Raw genomic sequence first — 6,361 nt, 5'->3', positions numbered from 1 at the left:
ACCCACACACTTCAAACCCGTGTTGTTCAAGGGCCAATAGGGTCTTTACATTGAAAAAAAAAATCCTCTCTCAGAGCCCACTATTATCATTTCAGGCAGTGTCTTTCTTCTGTCTTATTTTGTTGATTTTCTTCTTCATTCTGTACCCTGCCTTAGGCCATATACCCAACCATGGTTAGTATATGTCTTTGAAAAAGAAAGTATACTGGGAAAATATTCACTGTTGTTTTGTATTTTTATATTTATGATTTTAATTTCCATAAATGCTATTGTATTCTTGGTCTGATTCTGTTGCTTATATTTTACTTAACTATGTTTTTAAGATCTACCATTTTTATGCACTTCTAGTTCATTGCTTCTGTTCACTACTTTGTTTTTGATGGGAGACTTTCATTTTTGGGTTTTTAATTCATTCTGAGGTCACTTTTACACAGTTGTTTGAGATAGCAGTACAAATTATTTTTCTTCATAGAGTCAATTTTACCAACGTTATCCAGGAAACATTGTCATTGATTTGAACGAAATGAGTCAGGGTCCTCTCTCCTCCATTATTTTCCAGAAATTTAAGTTGAAATTAATTTAAAATGCTTAACGTAGGGCCTTAAATATCTCCCTACTCAGAGATAAGTATTGTGCTAAGCAATAGAAAGCTGAGTTGAATTAAAGCAAGTGTTCCTTTTTACTTCACCTTTTACTTCTAGTAGGGAAATCACTTCTGTTAACAACATAATGTGGGAAATGTAATAATGAAGGCACATACTGAAGATTATGAGAACCAAGAGGGAGACTTTATAAAAGTGATGTTCAGGCTGGGCACTGATTTTTTTTTTTTTTTTTTTTTTTAAGTAGGCTCCATGCTCAGCATGGAGCCCTTCATGTCCCCCGCCCCACTTTTCCCTTTAGGAGGCCTTTATTCTTGAAGCAGGTGTGTTAGATAGTTTTAAGAAGTTATAGGTCACATTCTAAAAAGGAAAAACCTTCTTTAAGATACCAAGGTGTGAAAAGGGAAGGTGTGTTTTAATAGCAGCCAGACATTGTCATTAGGAGAATGGAAGGGTGTGGGGATGGAGTGCTAAGTTAGGGCTAGACTGTGATGAAATAAGACCACACATGCTCCTGGGAGCTGGTGATGGTGATTGTGGTGCTTCACTAGGAGAGTGTCCTGATAAAGTTTGAATTCTTGAGACAAAAGTTTGATGGTCCGGTGAATGCAACTGGAAGAGGAGGAGGAGGCTGGTGTCAGGGTGACAAGTTTAGGAGGTAAAGGTCAGAGTCAAAGGTGACATGGTGAGGGCCCAGTCCACAGCGGTGGTGGTGGTGATGCAGAGGAGGGGATGGGAGATGGGTTGGAAAGGTATTCAGGAGACAAAATGAATTTGTAAGCCACCCATGGCTCTGCAAGTTGAGCAGAGGGCCTGTGGATTGATGATTCCGATGTGCCTGATTTTTGTTTAATATGGCCACAACCTAAGAAAATGGTGCTTTGTTTTAAAATTGCAGTCATGTATGTATGCTAAGAGATAAACCTAGAGAAATTAACTTCTCTGTAGCTTAGGAAAACACCAAATGGGTCTCTAGGATCTGCAAAGCTTTCTGCCTGGACCTACTCACACATTAGGCATTTGGGGAGGATGGAGTTGCCTGCTCTGTACCTTGAAAGAAATAGATGTGAAGTCTTGGAACTGGGGCCAGAGGAGAGGGCTGAGGCCTCTGGAAAGAGAGTCAATATTAGCTTTCTCTTTAATAGCTATAGCTAGAGGAAAGCCAGAAGAGTGTGGGTGCCCAGTGCTAAGCGATTGCTGGCGCTATAGGGCCATTCCTCTCCCCATTTTCCAATCTTTGGTAGAGTTTGCTACACAACACCCAATTCTTTGAGTTACATCTTGGCAGTGAAGAAGAGGAGACTGTGTATCCAACCCAGGGCAAAGTGGTTTGAAGACAAAGGTAGCAAGAAGTCTGGAGAGGTCACTAGGATAGTAGGTATCAGGAGTTCAGGCGTCTGCCACATTGTCCACCACAGTGTAGACACAGCGAGAAATTCTGAAAACTGGAGAGTGCTGGAGGGAGGAAGTATGAAGTGGAGGACACCTTGGACATGAATTACTTTATTTAGACACCCAGCAGGTCAGTCTTGGGCACTCCACTTACAGATAAGCAGATCATGTAGACCAGAACCCTGCCTACAAAGCATTTAAAACCCAGCTCAGGTGACTTGGTGTGGCCTCAGTTTTCTCAGTGACTGAGGGAAGATGGGTCATCTTGGGTCCAAGATAACTTCAGGTTCGAAAATTCTCCTATATGCTAAGCTAAACTGCTTGTTCGGTTCTTTAAGTGCTGACCGACATGGCAAGTCTTGCAAATGGTTTTCAGAGTTTTGTTTTGGTCTACCATATTGTACACGAGTGTCAAATGTGTTCTCTTGGTGTTTTTCTTCTCATTCCCTCTTTGATGTTTTTATTTCACTTAAATGCAGGAATGTGCCCAATTAACACCCTGAGTCTTCACTCAGTTCAAATTTTTGTGCAACCACATGAAAGGAAATACCGCATTTTTTAAAACTTCAAAATGGTTTAAATTACCCACTGCATAGCTAGAGGGAATTTAGTTCTCCTTTTGCTGGGGGAGATATGTCTTTTTGTGCAGACCAGACCTTGTAAGTTCTAGATAAAGAGCATACCTCCCCCATCAGTTGCATTTTAAGTGACTCATGCTCCTCTATGACAATCCTGAAATTCCTAAGCACCTTCTTTAGGTTGATCCCTTACTTCCCTGCCATTCCTTTGGGGTTACTGTTTTTTCCTCCCTGATTGTGGGCTTGAGATCATTCTCAAAATAACTTTTATTATGAAGCTTAGATCTTTTCTTACTGTGCTAGAAGAAAGACAGGTAAAATATATTCTATTTTTATTTTCTGAAATTAGAAAAAAATAGTTGTAGAGGAAAAATATTTGCTTATATACTTCCAGCCATTGGCAGAAAGAAAATATAATTTTATGTAACATCTGTAATTCTCATTGGTGGTTGTATTCCCTAGAATGCTGTACGCACTGATGAGTGGTTAGAGCCCCCCACCCCTGAAAGTAGAAACAATGGGACACATCTAGTCAAGTTCAAGGTCTAAATCAATCCACTTGCTCCCTGAAGGTGTGGTTTAGAACTTCAGTGGACTGAACGTGTTCGCTCTCATTCATATGTTGAAATCTTACCACTAACCACACTCCCCCACCCCAAACCTGTAGCCACCCACCACCATTGCCATGGTAACACAAAGACCTTTATGACTGGGATTTGTGCCCTTGTAAAAGAGACTTCAGAAGGCACACTTGATTCTTTCTGCCATTGAGGATACAACAAGAAGAGAGCCATCTGCAATCTGGAAGAAGGCCATTACCAAATGTGACTGTGCTGGCATCGTGATCTTGGATTTTCAGCTTCTGGAACTTCGAGAAAGAAATTTCTGTTGTTTAGAAGCCACCCAGTCTATGGAACTTGGTATAACAGCCTGAAATAAGGAGGGACAATTGGAATGAATTCTACAAAGAAAAAAAGAGAATGGCAGCTTGGTCAGGAGCAAGTTAGTGATGATTGGCGCAAGTGTGACCTCCTGTGAGCAATGGAAGGCTGTTTATTGTGTCCTTGGAAGAGTGTTGCTGGAGAACTTGGTGTCCAGGACCTGTGTGACTTGCTTCTTAGGTTGCATGCATCAGATTCTTGGCCACATGATTGGGATATAATTGCCTGGAGAAAAATGCATTTTTAACCATGAGTGTGCGCTAACTCCCAGCAGGGAAATTCACCTTAGGAGGAAGGGCATTTGGCTAGCAGATACACCTTCGCCTGCTTTCTTCGCCACTGTTTATACCAGCTTTCCGAGCACACTTTATAGTTTCTGTAATGTAATATGCTAAAGTATGGTGTGCTTAAGGGGGGAAATGGTAGTTAAATGAGCAATTTTATTTATAACCTGTTTTAGTGTCTTTGGGCCTTTGGTCTTGATCACTTGATATTTATCTTGGTATTTTATTTTTTTATTTTAAAGATTTTATTTATTTGAGAGAGAGAGAATGAGCATGAACATGGGGGAAGGGGCAGAGGGAGAGGAAGGAGCAGACTGCCTGTTGAGCAGGGAGCCCGATACAGGACTCCATCCCAGGATCCTGGGATCATGACCTGAGCTGAAGGCAGACGCTTAATGACTGAGCCACCCAGGCATACCTATTTATCTTGTCGATAGCTGAGGAGGAATTTTTAAAATGCCTGTGTTCAAATTTCCTAACGTAATTCACTGGAGGGAATTACTTCACCTTGCCAACCATTATGGAAACATTATATATGAAAGAAAGCTAGGTAGGCATATCTGTAACATCTGTGTGTATACACATGCATATATTTGTATGTCTATATGTATATGTGTATATGTCTGTGTATGTATGTGTATACATGTATATTCATAAAAATAATTGGGACACATTATAGATTATTATGTAGAAAAGAAATCTGTTCTTACTTTTTCCTTTAAATTGCCCAGTAGCCTAGAATTAAATCTACAAGAAATGATTATAGTGAAACAATTATTTTGTTCAGTTCCTTGGCTGAAATTTAGTATACTTGCATTCAAACCACTTTCTTTGGGAGAAAATTGGCATTAAAATATGTTGGAAGAAATAAAATTCATCAAATGTAAATCACTTACGGAATATTCGAATTGAATGTGCAAGAATGCCAGGCAACTAGATAAGAGCAAAGGAGTGTAAGAAACAGAATAAATTCAGAGTAGTATTAACTCAAAACTATCTTTTCTGACATACGAAGAATAGTAAGACAGCTTTTTTTACATTTTGCCAAAACGGTTTTGAGTTAACAAGAGAAGTCTGGCTCCAGCAAGGACCACCAGACTCGAAGCTAAAGGTAGCGCTGAGAACACACTCAGTTCACCCAACTCACATTCTTGTGGTGACCCAGTAACAAAGGGAAAGCTTATGGCATCTTTTATGTTGTTCTTACAAATGGATGTAGGTCTTAGCATTGAGGGCAAAACTCATTTTCCTATATATTCTAAGATCACTGGTGCACATCTTTTGTGGACCAATATATAAATATTTTGGTTTACTTCTCAGAATTTTCCTGCTCTTCTCTATGCCAAGTGTTACTTACATTTTCCACAGAATGAGTGGATTCAACTTCAAAAGCAGCACCATTCATTAGAAAAGTTTCCACAAAATCACAAATGGATTCTTTGAAAGTCTCAGTGTGAAAGAAAGTCAAGGCAGTTCACAGAGAAGAAAAAATCCTCAGTACCTATAATGCATTGTGTGTACATGCGATGCAGTGTATTAGGTGACCATAATGGACTTAACCAACTTTCTGAAGACCAGCTTCATTTCAGAAAAAAAATTTTTTGTTTGTGGAAATGTCTGTTAGAGAATTTTTCCAGAACAGTAAAAATCGTAAAAAATAAATGGAAATATTATAACAAGGTGCTCTTTATAAACAGAAACTCTTGGAAAGAAAGAAATTGCAGTATGAATTCTGAGCAATCAAAAGTCCTGCCCATTTTCTATCAGCTGATAAACCTACCAAAACATAGAATAAAGCATTCTAGGTGTAAGTGTACTTACTAGTTCAAAAACTCATTGAGTGTTCTCTGTGTGTCAGGCAGAGGTCTAAGCATTTTGCAAGTAGTAACTCGCTGAATTCTCCTAGTAGCCCGGGAGCAAAGACGGCTATTGTCCCATTTTTTCGGCGGAGGAGATGGAGGCACAGGGCTGGTAAGGGGCGGAGCCTGACTTCCCACCTGGCTCTGATTCCAGCATCCGTGCTCTTCAGCCTTTCCTCTGCTGCCTCTCGGATTTGCTTTTGCTACTGTCTGATTCGCTGGCTGGTGGCCACTGCGGGATTCGGCAGCCGGTGATGCTTGCACGGGGAACGGAGAGAGCTCTCTCCTTTGTCATCTCCCGTTGCTTCCCTCCGTGCCCCTCCTGGGACGGTGCAGACCCCTTTGCAACCTGTCAGCCTGTGATTTCTGACCCGCCACCCTATTTATTTCCCTCTCTTCCCGGGTTTCTATTCCCAACAGCCGTCGTCCCAGTGCCCAGCGTTTATTCTAAACAGGGATCTTTCTGGGAACTCTGAGTTTTTATCTGAATCTCATAGATAATTGGGCTAAAAAGCCTGGCCCTAGCATGACTTGGCTGATAGGCACCCAAGAGCCAGTGTCCTACTCAATCTTGCTCATTTCAGCCCCACTTTTAAAAAGCATTCTTCCGTCGTCTCTACAGGGCTGCAGTACTCAGGAAATTCATTAAAAAGCTGCTATTTTTCCATGTGAGTTATTCCTATAACCGCTCAGCTCTCCTATTTA

Source organism: Martes martes (genome assembly GCF_963455335.1).
Source record: "Martes martes genome assembly, chromosome: X".
Taxonomy (NCBI): Eukaryota; Metazoa; Chordata; class Mammalia; order Carnivora; family Mustelidae; genus Martes; species Martes martes.
The sequence above is the reverse complement of the archived record's forward strand: the minus strand, read 5'-3'. Positions refer to the sequence as shown.